This window comes from Nicotiana tabacum, chromosome 20 (genome assembly GCF_000715075.1).
Source record: "Nicotiana tabacum cultivar K326 chromosome 20, ASM71507v2, whole genome shotgun sequence".
Classification (NCBI taxonomy): Eukaryota; Viridiplantae; Streptophyta; class Magnoliopsida; order Solanales; family Solanaceae; genus Nicotiana; species Nicotiana tabacum.
Window position 1 is genome coordinate 46,602,906 of NC_134099.1, and position 20,063 is coordinate 46,622,968.

A 20,063-nucleotide genomic window follows, 5' to 3' on the forward strand; every position below is an offset into this window, starting at 1 on the left:
GTGTAGCCATGTGAAGCCATATGTTGGGATTAATTGCTTGCAAGTTTTTCTAGTGACCATTTTATAGGGGAAAATTGATCGAAAATTTCCATTGGAATCCACGATGATTTAAACTCCCCATAAACCCTTACATTCAAGGACGAATGTTCCTAAGGGGGGGAGGGTGTTACAACCCATATACACATGTGTTAGTTCATCCCATATATTAGTTAACATAAATCCAAGAAGGAATCATCTTTGAGATGATAAGAAGTTAATCTTATTGGTTTTAAGTGATACAAGAGTGTATAAGGGTGATTAACAAATATTAGAAGTTAAACGAATCAAGGATGTTGTAACTCGTATTTTCAGGTAAACCTAGAGGTTATTAATACACTCAAGAGGTCATGTATTAAGTTATTTGAATCATATAATATCTGTATCATAAATCTTGAAGTCAAACGAGTTATGAAACAAAAGTCGACAAACGTTGTCGCAACTTAGGTTCATAATTTTACTTAAATATTAGGTTAAATGTTTCTAAGATTTTCTCCTAATTTACAAGGAATTACGGGGTGCTCTACCCACCAAATTAACGATCTATGAGTCTAGTTTCCAACTCATTAAACCGTTCATCGATACGATCTTGGAGTAGAGAGATATTCGCGTTTTCGCGAGACTGCGCCAAGCACCTCTCTATGGGGCCCACTAAGGCGGTTTAAGATATTTGGACCTATATAGGATGCCTCCAACCCGTTTTAAGTCATTTATTCTCACTATTTTCAGACCATAGAACCCTAGGAACATCCTCTCAAGGTTCTCTCAAGATTCAAGACCCAAAAAAGGGCAAACAACACAAATCAAGTGTCGGGAATTCCGTGGCGCTAGTAAGTCTCTTGTTCTTCTTGTTGTTGCTCATTTTTGTGTCGCTCCAGCTCGTGTGGGAGGTTGTTTTAAAGGGTTTATGTTCTGTAAATACTCCCTCATGTTCTTAATATCAATCCTAGGTGATTTCAAGCCTTCTAAAGTGATTCTAGTGCCGAAAAACTCTAATTGATCGCTAGTTTCGCTTTTTTGTTGTTGTGGCAGCATTGGAGGGATATTTCATGGAAATTTAAGGTCAAATTGGAGTTGTTCTTTATGTATAAAGGTAAGGAACCTCTTACTCTATATGTATTTAAGATTATCCAAGTTTCGGCTAAGCCATTGAAGCTAGAACTTGTGAAATATATATCGAAAGGCTTGGTAGTAATGTTATTGTTTTGTGGACTGTTTTGCGTTGCTGTTAGGCTGCGTATTTTACTACTGTTTTGTGGAGTTTTGGAGTAGGAAGGGTGTGTAGAAACACCATATATATGTAGGGTTGTGGGATGATAGTTATTCGTAATATTTCCGGGTCGTTTGACACGACTACGGTAGTCGTCGTATGTATGGAGTGATTAGGCTGTGCGTGGACTATTTTGGGAGGCTCAATATGTTTATTATTGATGTTATTTGGGCTGTTTGGTGATTATTTTGAATGGTGTGAATTCATATATATAGGGGGGTGATGTCCGTTTCATCGTAAAATAAGTTGTGGTCGATACATAATAGTTATGACGCTTAAATGATAACGATAGTATCGTTTCTCTTATTGTAGACTAAGGAGTTTTGACAATTGCATAGCTTGAGATTGGGGCAGTATATACAAGGTATGTGAGGCTATCCCTTTCCTTCTTTTGCACGACTCCGATTGTACATAATGTAATGAACGAGCTTCCAAGATACTCTACTCTTAGAAGCTAGCAGTACTTACATTGTTTTCCCTCTTATGGAACGATTGATGTTAATGTTGCTTCTCTTATTCTTATGTTATCAATGTTGTTGGTACTTCCTGATTCTTATAAGGTTCATAGTGAAGAGTTAGTCCTAATACCGTGTACAGAGGATACCGACCTTACGTCACTCTGAAAGGTTTAGAATGTGATTCCATGAGTCGAGCATACATTATATATATGTATCTATTTCACTATACCGAGCCACGCTATAGTTGGCCGGGTACGGCACCTATTTGTGCAACCACTGATCAATTGGGTTTTACCGAGCTCCACGTGGCCGGGTACGATTCTACCGAGCCTTATGATGGCCAGGTATATTTTTTACCGAGCCTATTATGGCCGGGTACAATATGATGATGATGATGCCCACAAAGGCGAATGTTTTAAAGGTTTATGTATTATTTATACATATGTATCATGCATTTCATGTCAGTAGACCTCAGAGGTACTAAGATGTTACAAGTTGTATATTCTTTATCCTTGCTTACATTACTGATCGTATTTATGGTTCCCTGCCTTACATACTCAGTACTTTATTCGTACTGACGTCCTTTTATTTGTGGATGCTGCATGTCGTGCTGCAGGTCCTGATAGACAGGCAGGTGCAGCTCCCCCACCACAATAGGCTGTCCAGTTCAGCGGTGATTGGCGAGATCCCTTCTCCGGACTTGCCTTGTTCTTGGTATGCATTTTTGTTATAGACATTATGGGTATGTCGGGGCCCTGTTCCGGCTATGTTGCAGCACTTATGTTCATTTAGAGGCTCATAGACAAGTGTCGACTCATGTATAGTTTGGTATGCCTTGTCGGCTGGTTTTTGTTGTATAGTCTTTCATGGTAGCGTGGTAGCTCGTACCTTATATGTAATTTCTTGATTGTCTTGTCATCCCCTGCTATGTATGTTCATGCCATCATATTTTATTGTTGGTTGTCCATGATCCAGATCTACCATTTATATTGATCTCGTCAACCCTAAAAGATAATAAAAAAAAAGTTAGATAAAATGTATGTTGGTGCTCGGCAAGTATGGTCGGGTGCTAGTCATGGCCCTCCAATTTGGGTCATGACACCTAGATCAAATTATCTCCATTTAACGGAATCTAGAAATCTAAGGATAAAGATTTCTTAAGTTTGACCGGAGATTTGACTTTTGAGCAAACGACCCCAGAATAGAATTTTGATGATTCTAATAGCTTCATATAGTGATTTTGGACTTAGTCGCATGTTAGGATTTGGATTTGGAAGTCTGTAGGATAATTCAGAGCATTTTGGCGAAAGTTGGAAAATAGAAGATTTTTTGAAAGTTTGACCGAGGGTTGACTTTTTGATATCGGGGTCAGAATCCGATTCTGAAAATTGGAACAGCTCCATTATGTCATTTATGACTTGTGTGCAAAATTTGAAGTCATTCCGGATTGGTTTGTTATGTTTCGGTGCAAATATAGAAGTTGGAAGATTTGAAAACTCATAATTCAATTCGATGCACGATTCGTAATTTCGGCATTGTTTTACGTGGTTTGAAGCCTCGATTAAGCGCATATTGTATTTTTGGAAATGTTGGTATATTCGGACAAGGTCCCGAGTGGCTCGGATGAGTTTCGGATGGGGTTCGGATCGAAGTTGCTGAAATTTCTGCTGCAGAAGCTTTGGACAGCGCTGTGCAATCGTGGAGCCTACTTCGGAAGCTAATATCTCAAAATATATAAGGAATCTAAAAATTTACAAAACATGAGAGTTGTAGCTCTTTCATTCTAGTTTTCAGAAAGCTAAACCATTAATAATTTGGATATATAAATAGAAAGTTATGATCAATTGAATAAGGGCTAGTAAAGCTATTTCTAGTAACCTTTTAGTGACGACTTTTAGTGACGAAAATGACTTTTAATGACGGATGGGCAGAAATATTTAATCACAAAAATCCGTCGCTTTGCCATTTCGTTTTGGAATTTTTGGAGCTCGGCTCTTGGGCGATTTTGGGAGATTTTCACGTGAAAACATTGGGGTAAGTGTTCATTATCATATATTGATTATATTTCATGATTCCACACTCATTTACATCATGAATCCATGAATTTATGGAAAAATCAGACTTTTAGCAAATCATTCAAAAACGAAAATTTAAGATTTGAGAACCAATCCAATATCGGATTTTTGTAAAATTTGTATGGTTGGACTCGTGGTTGGATGGGGGTTCATATTCCGTGACTTTTGTCGTATTCCGAGACGTGGGCCCCACAGGCAATTTTTGGGTTAATTTCGGATTTTGTTGGAAAATTAGTATTTTCATATGGAATTAATTCCTATAATATGTATTGAATGAATCGAGTTAATTGTGACTAGATTCGGGACGTTTGGAGGCCGATTTGAGCGGCAAAGGCATTACGGAGTAGGATTTTGCACGGATTGAGGTAAGCAACGGCTATAAATCTGGTCCTGAGGGTATGAAACCCCAGACATTGTGTCGTATGACTATTTTGGAGGTGACGCACATGCTAGGTGACAAGCGTCTGGGCGTACACCGTTGGGAATTGTGACTTGGTCCGTCCCGTAGCAACTATAAAATTGCGTATTTGACTGAAACTAAATGATACTTATGTGTTTTGGAAAGAGTTTATATAAATTGGGCTGAATGCCAAGTTTGGGCCTTGTGCTAGAACTGTTTGGACCCTTAAGGGACTTTTACTTATTATCCCCTCACTGTTCTGATTGAAAATCTATATTCAGTCATGCTATACTTACTGATTTCATAATTCAGTCTTTATTACTCTATTTTTGAAACATATGAAATGTTGTTTTGGGCTGAGCATCTTGTTTTACTAATAGCCCAAGTGGCTTGAGAGGCCGAGGGCCTGATCTATGAGGATATTTATGGGATCAGGCTGCACGCCGCAACATGTTGTTACTGATTTATGACTGAGTGAGGCCGAAGGCCTGATATGTGAGGATATTTATGGGATCGGGTTGCATGCTGCATCATGTTGTTACTGATTTATGATTGAGTGAGGCCGAGGGCCTGAGTGATTTAAGCCACAAGGTGGCTTGTTATAGCGCTTGGGCTGAAGGAGCCCATCCGAAGTCTGTACACACCCCCACTAAGCGCAGGTACCTACTGAGTGCGAGTGCTGAGCGACTGGGAGGAATGAGTGAATGTGAGGAATGAGTGATTGTGAGGTTGGAGTGAATGGGATGATAGACTGACTGTTATTATGCGAAAATACATTTACTTCATTATTGTTGCATCACAGATGTCATATCACTGTTTTGAAAATTATTAAAAGATATTATTTACTGCTAAGTCAAATTTGATATCTGGTTTATTGAGTACGTATTGATGTGACTTAAACTGTTAAATTGAAAGTATGACTACTCTTATTTGAAAGTTATTGAGATAACTTATTGTATATCTCGTCACTACTTCTTAGTTCCTTATTTATTTCTGTTACTTACTGAGCTGGTGTACTCACGTTACCCTCTATACCTCTTGTACAGATCTAGATACTTCTGGTCACGGCGGTTGCTGATTGAGGAGTCAGACTCAGGAGACTATTGAGGTAGCTGTATGGCGTTCGCTGACCTTGACTCTCCTTTCCTTTCATGTTGTACTGTTTTATATTTTCAGACAGTGTTTTATCAGTCAGATGTTGTTGTCATTTAGATGCTCATGCACTCAGTGACACCGGGTTTTGGGGATGGATTGTTTAGTACTTTTGGAGTTATATTCTATTCTAAAAGGTTTTATTTAATATTAACTGCTTCTGCCTTTATTTAAAAGTTCTACTGTGTTGAGATGTTGAGTTGAGACTTGCCTTATACCACGATAGGCGTCATCACGACATGTCAGATTTTGGGTCGTGACAATTATTCTTTAAGAGATATATATATAAAAGATTTCGTATCGAATACATAACTTTTATAGTTTGAGTTGTAATGACGTTGTAGCTAATTTGCATATTTATGATATATGTTATACTTTTCGTATTATTCATAGTTGAATTATGCTTTAAAATATTTTAAATATATTATTTGTTATAATTTTATGATTTTAATGTAATTTTTATAATTATTTTTAATTTTATACTATTTTAAAATTCTTGAAATTAGTAAAATTTAAAGATTTATGGGACTTACGCCTCATGTCTCAGGGCTTACGGCTCGCCTTGTCAGAGGTAAAACGCCTCGCCTCACGCCCCCGCCTTTTAAAATATTGATCTCATTACCCGTTATACAGTCTTTCAGTTAGTAGGTTTATGGTAATTGAGTATGCCGGTATTCAGTTACCAAATCTCCAATTTTCAGTGTATCCAAATTCCAATGACTTGTGATTATACAGTGATGCCTATGAGTGCCAATTTTCAGGGTCTGAGACCGCATTTTATTTATTCAGATAAACAGTTGGTTCATCATTCAAAAGAGGGAGTATTCATAACCTTACTTCCTATGTTTAGTTCAGTTATTAGTTGTCAGTTTCAGTTTCAGCATTTATAGTTCCATTTTTAGTTGTTTTACATACTAGTGCAATTCAAATATACTGACTTCTCTTTTTCCCGGGGCATGCATCTCACGATGCAGGTAATGATTTACACGTTGACGATTCAGAGCGCTAGGATTCCCGTACCAGCTATTTGGTGATCCCTAGTTCTTTCGGGAAATTATAATTATCTTATAGTCTTCTTCAGACAGTCAATGTTTTCAGTACTTCATTAGAGGCTTCATAGACTAGAGTAACAATTAGACAGAGTCACATGCATTTAATGTTAAGCAATGTTGCTACATATATGTTTCAGACTTTTATTAGTGTTTTCGCATTTGATTTATATCAATTAGACTTTCAGTATATCAGCATGTGTTAGTTTATCTTTCGCATTCAGTATGTTATGCTATCATATGTTAATTCAGCCAGCCAGTTGGTTCACCCGGTCATATGTAGTCAGGCACCAAGTGTCGTGTTACATCCAGGCCCAGGTTTGGGGCGTGACAGTTCTATAATTCTAAAGTGCTTTACAGAAGGACGTGGAGAAGAAGCAATCTTAAATACTACTCTGCTGCTATTGTTTGTAAATTTTAAATCATAAAATTATATGAACTCCCGCACCATATGCTAGATTTTTCCGCTTAAAGGTTTGGAACCCTATGATTCTTTCCTAGAGTTCCAACATACAGTGCTAAGATATCATATATATGAGAATTTTAAATTCCAAGAATAATTTTTGGAGTTTGAACACATAAATTTTTATGTCTGTGCCGGGGGAGTTATTTTTATCCAAATATTTTTTCGTATAAAAAAAGTGGCTAAATGCTAATATCTTTTTATATACTGACTAAACTCTAAAAGGATGGGTTAAAGTGGTTATTTTCCAATTTCTCCCGCTAAATAATGGTCAATCACGACCCCAAATACCACCAACGGTCGTGATCGCACCTAACCTCCAAGACTAGGTAAACCATTATATGAGATAAATCAAATCAAACGAAACGAGATATAATTTAACTAAAATAGCATAACTAGCGGAATAAATCTTTAACAATAGAAAAACATAAGATACTACAATATCAAATCCTCCCAAACTTGGTAGTATGGAGTCATGAGCTCTAAAATAGAATACAAATAAGATCTGTCAATAATACAATACTCTTTGAATGCATCGATAAAAACATGAAAGATAGAGGAAGAGGACTCCAAGGGTCTGCGAGCGAACATCCAACACTACCTCAGATCTCCTCTGACAGCTACAAAGCTCACTCCTGAAGTCTGCTGCTGCCAACATCTGAATCTGCATAAAATATGCAAAAATATAGTATGAGCATGAGACAAAGTGTACTCAGTAAGTACCAAGATTAACTTTAGTGAAGTAATGATGAGGTTCAAGTAATGTGATACTCACTAATCAAATAAACCTGTGTAGTTCATATTTATCCATAACAAGTCTATAACAAAAGATGCAATATCATTGAATATCATATTAAGAGATATCAAGAAAATATAGATAATTGAATCTCGACTAACAAGTCATCAACATATAACAGAGGCATCAAGTAGTATGTTAGGATTCAACATAGAAATCATATAGAATGTTTAACAATGCATAAAGGATTCACTTGCTTGGCCAAAGCTTTAATCTTTATGCTCATAACTCACCATCATCGGATTCTATATCAGAATCAACCAACATCAGTCAATTTATCATAAATTTGTGTCTACGCCATCAAGAGAGAAATAGAGGGCGACCCTAGGGGATTGACAAGCGCAAAACACACGCTTAAATATGCTCGCTAGCCGAATATAGTAATTTATAATATCGTATCCACATGGATTAGAGTTAAAAAATATTATCGTAGTTTGTAGCTAAATTGCTATGCAATATGATAAACAATTTAGAGTTTTGTATTTAATACTAAAATTAAATAAGAGTCTAAACTATTGGCTAATGACAATCGACACAAGTAGTGAGTAAAGAAAGTTATCAATTGGGAGAAGATAGGGTTGATAGGATAGGTGCAAGGCAAATGTTTGGGATCTAAATCCAGATAATTCACTTGTAATGTTCGAGTGAGTCTCTCGAATTCACTTGGTTATTAGTTCAATTGTTTAGAATAAACTCCTCTCTCGATTAAGTCTCAACCTCAAAAGATGAACTAAGTTAAACTCGGCAAAGATATGTAAGAATTCGTAGTGAGTTGGTCTTTAGGAGAACCTCTCTCGATTATCCTCCTAACTAGGTCTAATCAACAATTCTAATATCATCTTTCAATTACTTAGAAGAATTAATGAATTCAACCAACAAAATATAATGCAAGGATATCACAAGTTATGCCTCTCTCGAGTACCTGAACTAGTGCATATAGATGCGATGATTAAAACATCCAAAACGATTCAATACATAAAACTAGAGATAATATCCACAAACAAATATCAATACACCAAATCCATCAAACCTTAAATAGAACTACTCCATAGATATGGAGCAATTGATCATAAATATATTTAAGTTAAAAGAAAACATAAAATGATTCAAACTCTTGTCTTAAGTGAGGATTGAATGATAAAATCCGTGTACTTTTGTTTATCCACCTCCTCCTTATATTCCTTAGGTCTTAGATGTGTCAAAGGCCAAAAAATAATATTTTTACATGTATTTATACTAAGTAGGGTCAGGCCCAAACTAAACAACCTTCTCCTACCCGAAATTGGATTGTTACTCTGTAAAAAATGCACAGGCGAGCCGCATGGGGCGATGTGCCACACGGTGTGGTAGTGGAGTTTATCAGGGAGCATGTAATTTGACTGGCAGCTACAATTTGGGCAGCCACGACATGCCACGCTGCCCCACGTGCCGCGACTGTGCGTTTTTCTCAGAGCTTGGCCTTTTGCTTGATTTTTGAAGTTCATACGTGGTTCTCGACCCCCAAATGCGATCTCGGCTTAATCCTTTGGGCTTTTACTCAGACTTCAAAGCTCTAAATCACTCAAATTTGTTCCATAACATTTACATCACTCGGAATCACTCCTACAAGGCATGAAACACACAATTAGTGCAAAATACTAGTGATTGAACCTCAAACTCAATTAAAGTGCAATAAGCGACTAAAACACAAGATTATATCCTACCATAAAACCCCCACAGTTAAACCATTGCTCATCCTCGAGCAATCAAACTATACTTTACATAGACACGACCTTATTAAACAACTCTCCTAACTTATCACACCAATAATATTTAAAATAAACGAAGCACAATAGTGTAACGTCCTAACATTAAAATTTGACTCACAAGTACCTATGCATTTTTCGCAACCCGCTCACTTACTCTAACACAGAGGTCAATGACATTACCTTTCCTTCATGAATCAAGTTCCCTTACACAACAATAGAGAGTAGTTCCACACATCATAAAATTTAGGAACAATTAGGAATTCAAGATAGAAAGAATTCGCTCACTCTCAAAAATAACATTCATATGCCACAAAAGATGCCCCATAGGCTTGCCCGTAGTGTACTACTCTACTAATTGAGCTCATTCAGTCAAGGATCAAGTAGGACTTTAATTGGTTGTAATGTAGGCTGCGAGATGGGTGAGATACATTTAGATATAAGAGTGACTACACTTCCCTAAGCACTTTAATACATACAGTTTTAACATTCAAAACCCCACACTTATGTCAAACTATAACTCCACTTTCACATCAATATGTATTAACTCCCTACTTCTTTAAACATAATTACATCAAGAGTTACCATTTATCAATGAATATTTTTCATAATAATACAACTATTATTTTCTTTTTCAATTGAAGTGGCTCTTACTTTTTCAAAACAATGCACCTTTCTCCTTATTTCATTAGTTTCACTCAAAAGCAAAACCAACCACCCCACACTTCAAATTTTACAAAGTTCATAACAATTGCAAGTGATCATGAGAGGTACAAGGTTCAAATAGATTGTCAATTCAAACAAATGGATAAGGCTTGTAATGTTGTTGCCAAAAAAAATAGGATTACATGCTCAAAGGAGTTAACTAAGATACATAACAATTAGGTAGGTAAAATCTTATAACTGGCTCAACAAAGAAACACCTATATCACTTCCATGACTGAATAAAATTACTATTTCGCTTTGCAAACACACGTGGCAAGTTCTAGACATCAAATACAATTCACAAAATAACACAAAACCTCACACACACATGGCACATAATTCAATCAAGATCGGACCCATAAAGAAACTCTAGTCAAAGCAGTTAAGCAAAGTTCAGATCATACAATTTAATGTACTTATTCAGGAGTCAAAAATTGAGCCTAAGCGTTAAAACTAAAGCACTCACTATTCTCAAGGCATAATAAAGTCAAGAGATATTGCTCCAATTTAAATCATAACACAAGATTTCCTATTACTAACAAAAATAAAAACTAACGACACCCAGTTCAAACAAAACCCTTGGAAAAGAACCGCGACACAAATAAAAACCAAAGAGGAATTGTTACACTACCTAACAAAAGAAAATCTTTTTGGTTTTTTTCCTTCGATTTTAATCCCTCAAGAAACCCGTCAAGTGATATCCATCATCGAAAAAATTCGAAAATTTTAAAATTTTAATGTTTTTTTTCATTTTTTAAACTACAACTACTAAACTAACAAAAACACATAACTACAAAACTAAAACTAACATACATACAATATACAGATACCCCCCACCCCATACTTTAAGTTGTGGTATGTCCCAATGACACACAATTAAAAAGCATAAGGTAGAGAAAACTTACCTGAATCTCTAGTCGGGGTCTGAGTGAAAGTCGGCTCCATTCCACGCGCCCGAACTAGTGCACACATCCATGCAGACAGCTTCTTCTCAGCCTTTCTTCTTCTTATCTACTTCATTTTTAGTTTCTCCCTACTTTGTTTTTTAGGTATCACCTCTTTTTGGATTGGAGTGGGATCTTTCAATATTTGCCTACTTCACAAGGTCACAGAATTTACCGTTTCATTGGGATTCTTTTCAGTATCAGCTGGTAGAGTACCTGAGATTCTCTTAGACAATATAGTTGCAATTTGCCCCACTTGTCTCTCCAAGTTTCTTAGACTTTTGCCAAGTTCTTTGATAACTGCAACATGAGCATATAACCTCTCATCCGTCTTGACAATTAGATCTTTTAACCCCGGTTGAATTGGTTGTTGAGGCTGAAGTTGCGGCTTTTGCTGATTTTGGAAGCCTAGGGCTCCTTGTCCCTGAAATCTTGAGTTATTTTGTTCTATGCATATGTTGTATCCCCAGGTGAACTCCATGAAAAACCGGGGTGCTTCTGACCCATTACATTGAAATTATAATTCCCAACAGAATTAACTTACTCATTTGAGGACTGACTCTCATGAGTAGGGTGTCCTCTTCCACATATGTCACATGTTGCATGAGGCTCATTATGTATCGAAGCTAAGGTCAACTTCCTTATTTCTTTGGCAATGGCATCAAGTTGTACCTGCACAGATATGTTAGCATCAACTTGGTGAACACTCGTTGATCTTCTTCTGTCAGCAATCTCAGAGAGCCACTGATTTGCATCTTCAGATAAATCATCTAAAACTGTGACTATCTCCTCTTGAGTCTTTTTTATCAAAGGGCCTCCAACTGCATTACTCAATATTCTCCGTGAGGCCGGTGTCAATCCATCTCAAAAGTCCTGGAGTTGCATCCAGAGTTCAATTCCTCTATGTTGACACTTTTGCACTATCTCCTTAAACCTCTCCCAAGCTTCAAATGTAGTTTCAGTCTTGTTGTGGCAGAAGTTATGGATTTCTCTTCTAAGATTTCCCGTCTTAGCTGAGGAGAAATATTTAGCAAGAAATATTCTGGTCATCTCCTCCCATGTTCTAATTGATCACTGGGGCAAGCTTCGAAGCCAGTGCTTTGCATTATCTTTGAGTGTGAAGGGGAATGCCCTTAAATAAACTGTATCTTGTGACACATCATTATATTGAAAGGTGTTCATAATCTTCTCGAAGTCCATTAGACGGTTGTTTGGATCTTTATTTGGCTTTCCTTTGAAGGCACAACAATTTTAAAGGGTTTAAAGCAGCCCATGCTTCAACTCGAAATTGTTAGATGCAACTGAAGGTGGTCTAACACTGGATAAGCCTTGGTTGTGGACCGGTCTAGCATAATCGCCAAGTGGTCTCCCAACACCGGGAGCTATGTTTCCGAGCAGCTCTGGAACCAAAGGCTGATTCTGAGCAATTTTCTGAGCCCTCTCCTCTTCGTAGGCAATTTGTGCATCTCGAAGAGCTGCTTCATCAGCATCCTGTGCAGCTTTTTTCTCTTTGCTGGGCTGCCTCTCTTGTAGCCAAATTTACATTATCATCATCTCCAGCCATAGTTTCTTTAGTTGAGGATTGCCCAACCTTCTCTGTATTCTTGGGGAGATTTCCTTCCTTCCTCAACTGTCGCAGTTGTTTTTCAATTTCTGGTTTGTATGGCAGCAATTCCTTCCTAAATGATCGAGTCATGCACCAATCTAACCTATAGCCTGCACACAGTCAAGGAACACCAAAAATGTAAAAAGAGAAAAATAAAATAAATAGAAAAATTCCTCAATTAGCACTACGAACTATTTCAAACACTATTGATTGCCAATCCCCGACAACGATGCCAAAATTTGACGAGCGCAAAAGACACACTTAAATATGCTTGCTAGTCGAATATAGTAATTTATAATATCGTATCCACAAGGATTGGAGTTAAACAATATTATAATAGTTTGTAGCTAGATTTCTATCCCAGATGATCAATAATTTGGTGTTTTGTGTTTAATACTAAAATTAACTAAGAGTCTAAATTATTGGCTAATGACAATCGACGCAAGTAGTGAGCAAAGAAGGTTATCAATTGGGAGAAGATAAGGTTGATAGGATAGGTGCAAAACAAATGTTTGGGATCTAAATCTAGATAATTCACTTGTAATGTTCGAGTTTGTCTCTCGAATTCACTTGGTTATTAGTTCAATTGTTTAGAAGAAACTCCTCTCTCGATTAAGTCTCAACCTCATAAGATGAACTAAGTTAAACTCGGTGTAGATATACAAGAATTCATAGTGGATTGGTCTTTAGGAGAACCTCTCTCGACTATCCTCCTAACTAGGTCTAATCAACAATTCTACTAGCCTTTTTCGATTTCTAAGAAGAATAAATGAATACAACCAACAAAATATAATACAAGGATATCACAAGTTATGCCCCTCTCGATTACATGAACTAGTGAATATAGATGCAACAATTAAAACATCCAAAACAATTCAATACACAAAACTAGAGTTAATATCCGCAAACAAGTATCAATACACCAAATCCATCAAACCCTAAAGAGAACTACTCCATAGATACGGAGCAATTCATCATAAATATGTTTAAGTTAAAGAATAACATAAAATGATCCAAACTCTTCTCTTGAGTAAGGATTGAATGATGAAATCCTTGTGCTTTTGATTCTCCACATCCTCCTTAGATTCCTTAGGTCTTAGATGTGTCAAAAGTCCCAAAATAATGCTTTTACATGTATTCATACTAAGTAGGGTCGGGACCAAATGAAACCACCTTCTCGTAGCCGAAATTGGATTGTTACTCTATAAAAAATGCACAAGCAGGCCGCATGGGGCAACGCACCCCACGGTGTGGTAGTGGAGTTTATTAGGGATCATGTAATTTGACTGGAAGAAACAATTTGGGCAGTCGCGGCATGCCACACACCTCCCTACGCGTCGTGGCTTTGGGTTTTCTCAGAGCTTGTCTTTTTGCTTGATTTTTGAAGTTCAGACATGATTCTCGACCCCCGAACGCGATCCCGGCTGAAGTTTTTGGCCTTTTACTCAGACTTCAAAGCTCCAAATCACTCAAATTTGTTCCATAACATTTAGACACTCGGAAACACTCTTACAAGGCATAAAACACGCAATTAGTACAAAACACTAGCGATTAAAGCTCAAACTCAATTAAAGTATAGTAAATTAGAGTGCAATAAGTGACTAAACACAAGATTATAGCCTACCATCAGGGATGGATCCAAATTCACATGCTGCATATATAATACTCGTGCAAAAATAGTAATTATATCATCATAATTGTACGACAAAGACCTCATGCCACAATAATAACAATATCATCATAACCGTACGACAAAGACCCCGTCTATTTCCAAATCAATCCTCTCAATATGTCCACATGTGCCATTATAAAAATCTGAAATAACATTTTGTCATAAAAGAGGCATATGCTCAATTAATCAATATATTGTACAAGGACATAATAATGATGAAGTGCGGATGTGTGCATGGTATGTGAAATATGACTACGACTAAATCAAGTATAACCATAATTTCACAAAGAGCCCATCTTGTAATAATCCTAATCATAATCATTAGCATTAAAATATAAGCCCTCGTAGTCATACAATTGATGAAAACATAAATCATAGAAAACACATAATCCAAATAAGCCATAATAGAAGTCTAAAGTGTAATCCAGTCAAGAATCATAAATTATGCCCGCAAATACGCTCGTCACCTTGCATATAAGTAGTTTTCCACAAATTCCAATTAAAAAAATAAGTTCAAATCCTAATGGTTATTCCCTCACAACAAGGTTAGACAAGATACTTACTTTAACAAGCCAAATCAACTTTCCAAAATTGCTTTTCCTTAAGAAACAACCTCCAACCGTCGCGAATCTAACCAAATAATACACAATAATGTTAAACAACATCATAGGAACCAATTTCAAAGAATAAAGACTCAATCTTTAATTAATTCTTAAAAAGTCAATAAAAGTCGACCTGGGCCCACATTGTTAAGGCCCGAGTCTAGGGATAAATCCCGACTACCCATAACCCCACGAGTCCAAATATATATTTAGTTTTAAAATCCAAATCCAAATCATATCTCAAAACCTCAATTTTTACTCTCTTAAGTTGTAGGCACAAACTCCAAATTTCATCTCAAAATTTCACATTTTAGGTATTAATAATCCAGGTAGATTCTTGAAATAATACCATAAATGAGTAGAAATCACTTACCCCATAGTCTTGTATGAAAATCTTCTTGAAAAGTCTCCCTCTCCAAGTCTAGGGTTCAAATGAGACACCGGGCTAAAATCTCGAAATTCCAACTTAAATAGTCTGCCCAGGGGTACTCTTCACGAACGTGGCACACTTCTACCAAAACTCCTCTTTGCAATCGTGAAGCTCTAGTCGCGAACGCTATGCCTTACTTACCCATCCTACCACGAATATGACCCTTCATTCGCAAACACAAAGGCCAATCCTAAAGCTCTCAGCTCCTTCTTCACGAATGCAACTGCCCTATCACGAACGCGAAGAGCAAATCTCTTCAACTCCAAATAACACTCCGTGATCGCGAGACCTGCTCTGCGATTGCGAAGCACACCAGACATCAGTAAAATCTTCCAACTCAAGCATGCTCCAAGAGCTCCAAAACTCACTCAATCTAACTGGGAACCCGTCCGATCATACAAACTAGTCCGTAAATACTACCCCAACCGATCAAGCTTCTAAACACATATGAGATCATCATATCTACGAATCAAAGATCAAACCACAAATTAAACTTCTCTTAAGTTTACGAACTTCTAAGCTTCTATCCAATCGTCCGATTCATGCAAAAACACTTTGGATCACAACCAAACTTTGCACACAACAAAACAAACCTATCCCAAGTTTTAGAATAACAATCCGAGTAAGATTTCATCAAAGTCAACTATCAGTTAAACTTAAGAACTCTTCAATTTTTCAAATTACCAACTTTTGGCAAATAGACTCAAAATTCTCTAGGAGAATCCAAAACCAAATGCAAACATTCATCTAAGTACAAAATTACCATACGAACCTATTGAAACCATCAAATTATCAATCCGAGGTCATTTATATAAAAGTCAAACCTTTGTCAACTCTTCCAACTTAAGGCTTCCAAAATGAAACTAAGTATTCCAAATCATTCCTGAACCCTATGAAAACTAAACTACCCATCCCCGCAAGTTATAACACATAAAATACACCTATGAGAAGCATCAAAATAAGAGAACAAGATTTAAATACTCAAAATGTCAAGTTGGATTGTCATATTCTCCACCTCTTAAACAAATGTTAGCCCTCAAACGAGTTTGGAAATATGCTTGAACTATTAAAAAGATGCAGATATCTGCTCCGCATATCCGCCTCGGTCTCCAAAGTAGCCTCCTCGCTTAGTTGGCCTCTACAAAGAACCTTCAATGACGTGATCTCCTTAGACTTGAGCTTCGAACCTGTCTATCCAATATGGCTACCAGCTCTTCTTCATAGGCCATATTCTCATCCAATTGCACTGTGCTGAAATCCAAAACATGCAACTTATCTTATTGATACTTCGAAGCATAGAAACATAGAATACCGGATGAACTCCTGCTAGACTAGGAGGCAAAATCAAGTCTATAAGCAACCTTGCCAACTCTTTCCAACACTTTGCATGGACCAATAAACCTCGAACTCAACTTGCCTTTCTTTCCAAACCCCATCACGCCTTGTCATAAGCAAAACTCTAAGAATAACCTCCTCACCTTCCATAAATGCCACATCACGAACCTTCTTGTCCACACAACTCTTCTACCTGCCATGTACTAAGTTGCTCATGATTCAACTACACCTTCTCCAAATCATCCCAAAACAAATCTATACCCAACAAACTTGCCTCACAAGGCTCAACCAACCAACTAGAGAACTCCATTGCATCCCATACAAGGCCTCCTACAGAACTATCTGGATACTAGATTGATAGCTGTTGTTGTAGTAAAACTCGGCTAATAGTAGAAACTGATCCAACTAGCCTCTGAAATCAATAACACGACTTGAAATATATCCTCAAGGATATATATGGTCTGCTCAGATTGACTGTTTGTCTGAGGGTAAAATGCAGTACTCAACTCCATCTGTGTGTCAAATTCATGTTGCACACGCTTTCCAAAAAGTCTGATGTAAATTGAGTGCCGCCATCTAAAATTATAGAGATGGGTACACCATGCAAGCGAACAATATCTCTGATGTAGATCTGAGCCAACATCTCTGAAGTGTAAGAAGACATAACTAGACCGAAATTAACGAACTTGGTCAACCGATCAACAATGACCCAAATGGCATCAAACTTTCTTAAAGTCCGTGGAAAACTTTCCACACAGTTCATATGTAAGGCCCTATGAAATTGTTTACTCAAAAACCCGGAATCCCGTAGTGCCAAGTTAGGAATATGTGCTAAAAATTTATAATTTGAACTTTTTGGATTGATCTATGCATTAAAAAGTTAAGGAAAAATATTTTTCAGAAGAGCACATTTTTGCGGCCCATTATGTGGCCGCATAATAGCAATACGGACCGTATAGTTGCCATAGAGTGAGGCAGAATGTTGGCTAATTTTGAGGACAACTATGCGGCCAACTATGCAATCACATAATCGATATGCAGGCCGCATATTAATCGCATAACCTCCTTGGGATATTTGCGAAGGCCAATTCTACGGTGCATTATGCGACTGCAGAATAGGTATGCAGACCGCATATTGGTCGCATAACCGGGCAGAATATTCAAGTCTTGAAGGCTACTTTTGCGGTCTCTTTTGTGGGTCGCATATCAATATGTGATCGCAGATTGAGTCGGGGATCCTATTTTTTAACTTTTAAAACTCGACCTCATTCCGTTAAAAACACCCCATTAGACCCCCTTGTGCTATTTTCTACTACATTTAGAGTGAGAGAAAGAGTTCTAAAGGGAGAACGTGATCCTCACCAAGTCACTATTCAATCCTTGCCCAAATCATTGAAGATTATCAAGTAAAGCTACTAGGCCTTCATCCTAAGAGGTAAGAACTTGTGCCCTAACCTTTGATTTCGAAATTCCTACTAAAATAAGTAATTAACAAGTGGGTTCATGGGTATAAGGGTTGATTATCTTGCATGCATGTATGATAAAAGGGTATGGGGAGATTGTGAGCTAAAAATATAACAAATGGGGTGTAGGATGATAGAATCTTTCACAAAAAGGTCTTAAAATCATAATGCACACTTAGTGCTTGATAATATGCTCAAATGAGCTAGAATCTTGATTATCTCTCTAATTTTTGGTTCAACTTGTAATTCTCATAAAATAGATCGAAGTCGCTAAGGGTTCCGGAATTATTGTAAAAATATAAGGAAAGCTCTATTGAGGTATGTATGGCTAAAACCCCCTCTTCTTAGAAATTGAGCTCCCTTGGTGTCCATGCAAATGTTGTAAGTTCCGAAATTTGATTGATGTGGTGCTATCTATTTCAAATGAATTGGTGTTGCAAGAATATATGTGAAAGATGTGTCTCGATGTTTTCAACATGCTATTTTTGGTAAATTAAGGATGTGTGAAGAATGTGAACCATGTGCTAAAATGCCTAGATTTCAAGTCAAGTTTAAATTGAGATTGTTATGCCGAACTATGTGAAACCCTCTCTATGCTTACAACTTGAATTGCTCTCGTATGTGCCTATTAGCTTAAATTGAAAGGTTAATGTTGAAAGTGGAAATGATGTGAAATGTGGGGGAAAAGAATTTGAGTTATGAAATGTGGCCTAGTGCCAAGTATGATGTGATAATTGTGGACCCAAGTGCCGATGAACTGATATATATGAAATAAAAATTGAAATGATATGATTGATGGAAAAGGAAAAACTTCTTGGTAACACGGCTTAGCCGATCAGGCCGTGATCGGACGCCATGCCGCACACATGGTGGTATTGTGCTAATATTGAATCCGAAAAGTGAGAATGAAATTGTGATTGAGGTACATATCTCAAATGAGGCAACCTAGACGATCAGGTCATGATAGGACTCCATGCAAGAAAGCGGTGGTATTGTGAATGATGATATAACAGTATTAAATGTCACAACCTAAAGCTATGGAAATTATGTGAAAGCTATGTGATCCCTTTATTTGATGATGTGGTGATTGTTTAAAGCGTTTGTTGGTCCTTATGATTTCTTTATTCTTGTATGGTTGTTCTTTCTAATGAGATAGTGTTTAGTTATATATACTAGTACTATTCCACGGTACTAACGTCCCTTTTGCTGGGGGCGCTACATCTTTGAATGGATGTAGGTGGTTCCATAGCAGACGGTGCTGATCGCAGATAGCGAAGCACCCTCCTCTCAACAGTTTTGGTGAACCCCTTTTCTTCTAGGAGTTATGCAGTATATCTTTTGTTATAAATTACCACATTTTGAGGTATAGCCGGGGCCTTGTTGCCGACATTATCATAACTATCTTTTGTTTCTTTAGAGGCTCCGTAGATGTTTGTATGGGTTATGTACGGGTGTTGGATGGGTCACTGGACTGTGTTGTAATTCTAAACTCTTGTTCTTCAAAACTGTACCTGTATGAAATTTTGGAAACTTAACTATGGTTTAAGGATTGTAATATAAATTGAGCTAGCATTGGTATATGTACGATCTTTCCTACTATATAATTAAATGAAAGCATGGTTTTCATGATCATAGTGAGTTGGGCAGAAAGTGTCCAAAAGGCTTGCTCAGTCGGGTTCACTCGATTGAGTGCCGGTCGTGCCTCCCGAAGTTGGGGCGTGACACCATAGTGATGCACTCCCACTTCCACTCCGGTATATTAGTCTTCTAAAGCAAACCACCCGGTATTTTGATGCTCATACTTGACCTATTAACTATTCAAACATTGTGAAACATGCCCACCAATGTCCTTCTTTATCCTC

General features: G+C 37.3%; 1 non-coding gene across 1 annotated transcript; it reads left to right on the plus strand.

Annotated features, from left to right (window-relative positions):
• Positions 1-11,988: 11,988 nt before the first annotated feature.
• On the plus strand, positions 11,989-12,095 carry LOC142174992 (small nucleolar RNA R71). Its single transcript, XR_012704189.1, has one exon. It is a non-coding gene; the product is annotated as a small nucleolar RNA R71 (small nucleolar RNA).
• The last annotated feature ends 7,968 nt before the right edge of the window (positions 12,096-20,063 follow it).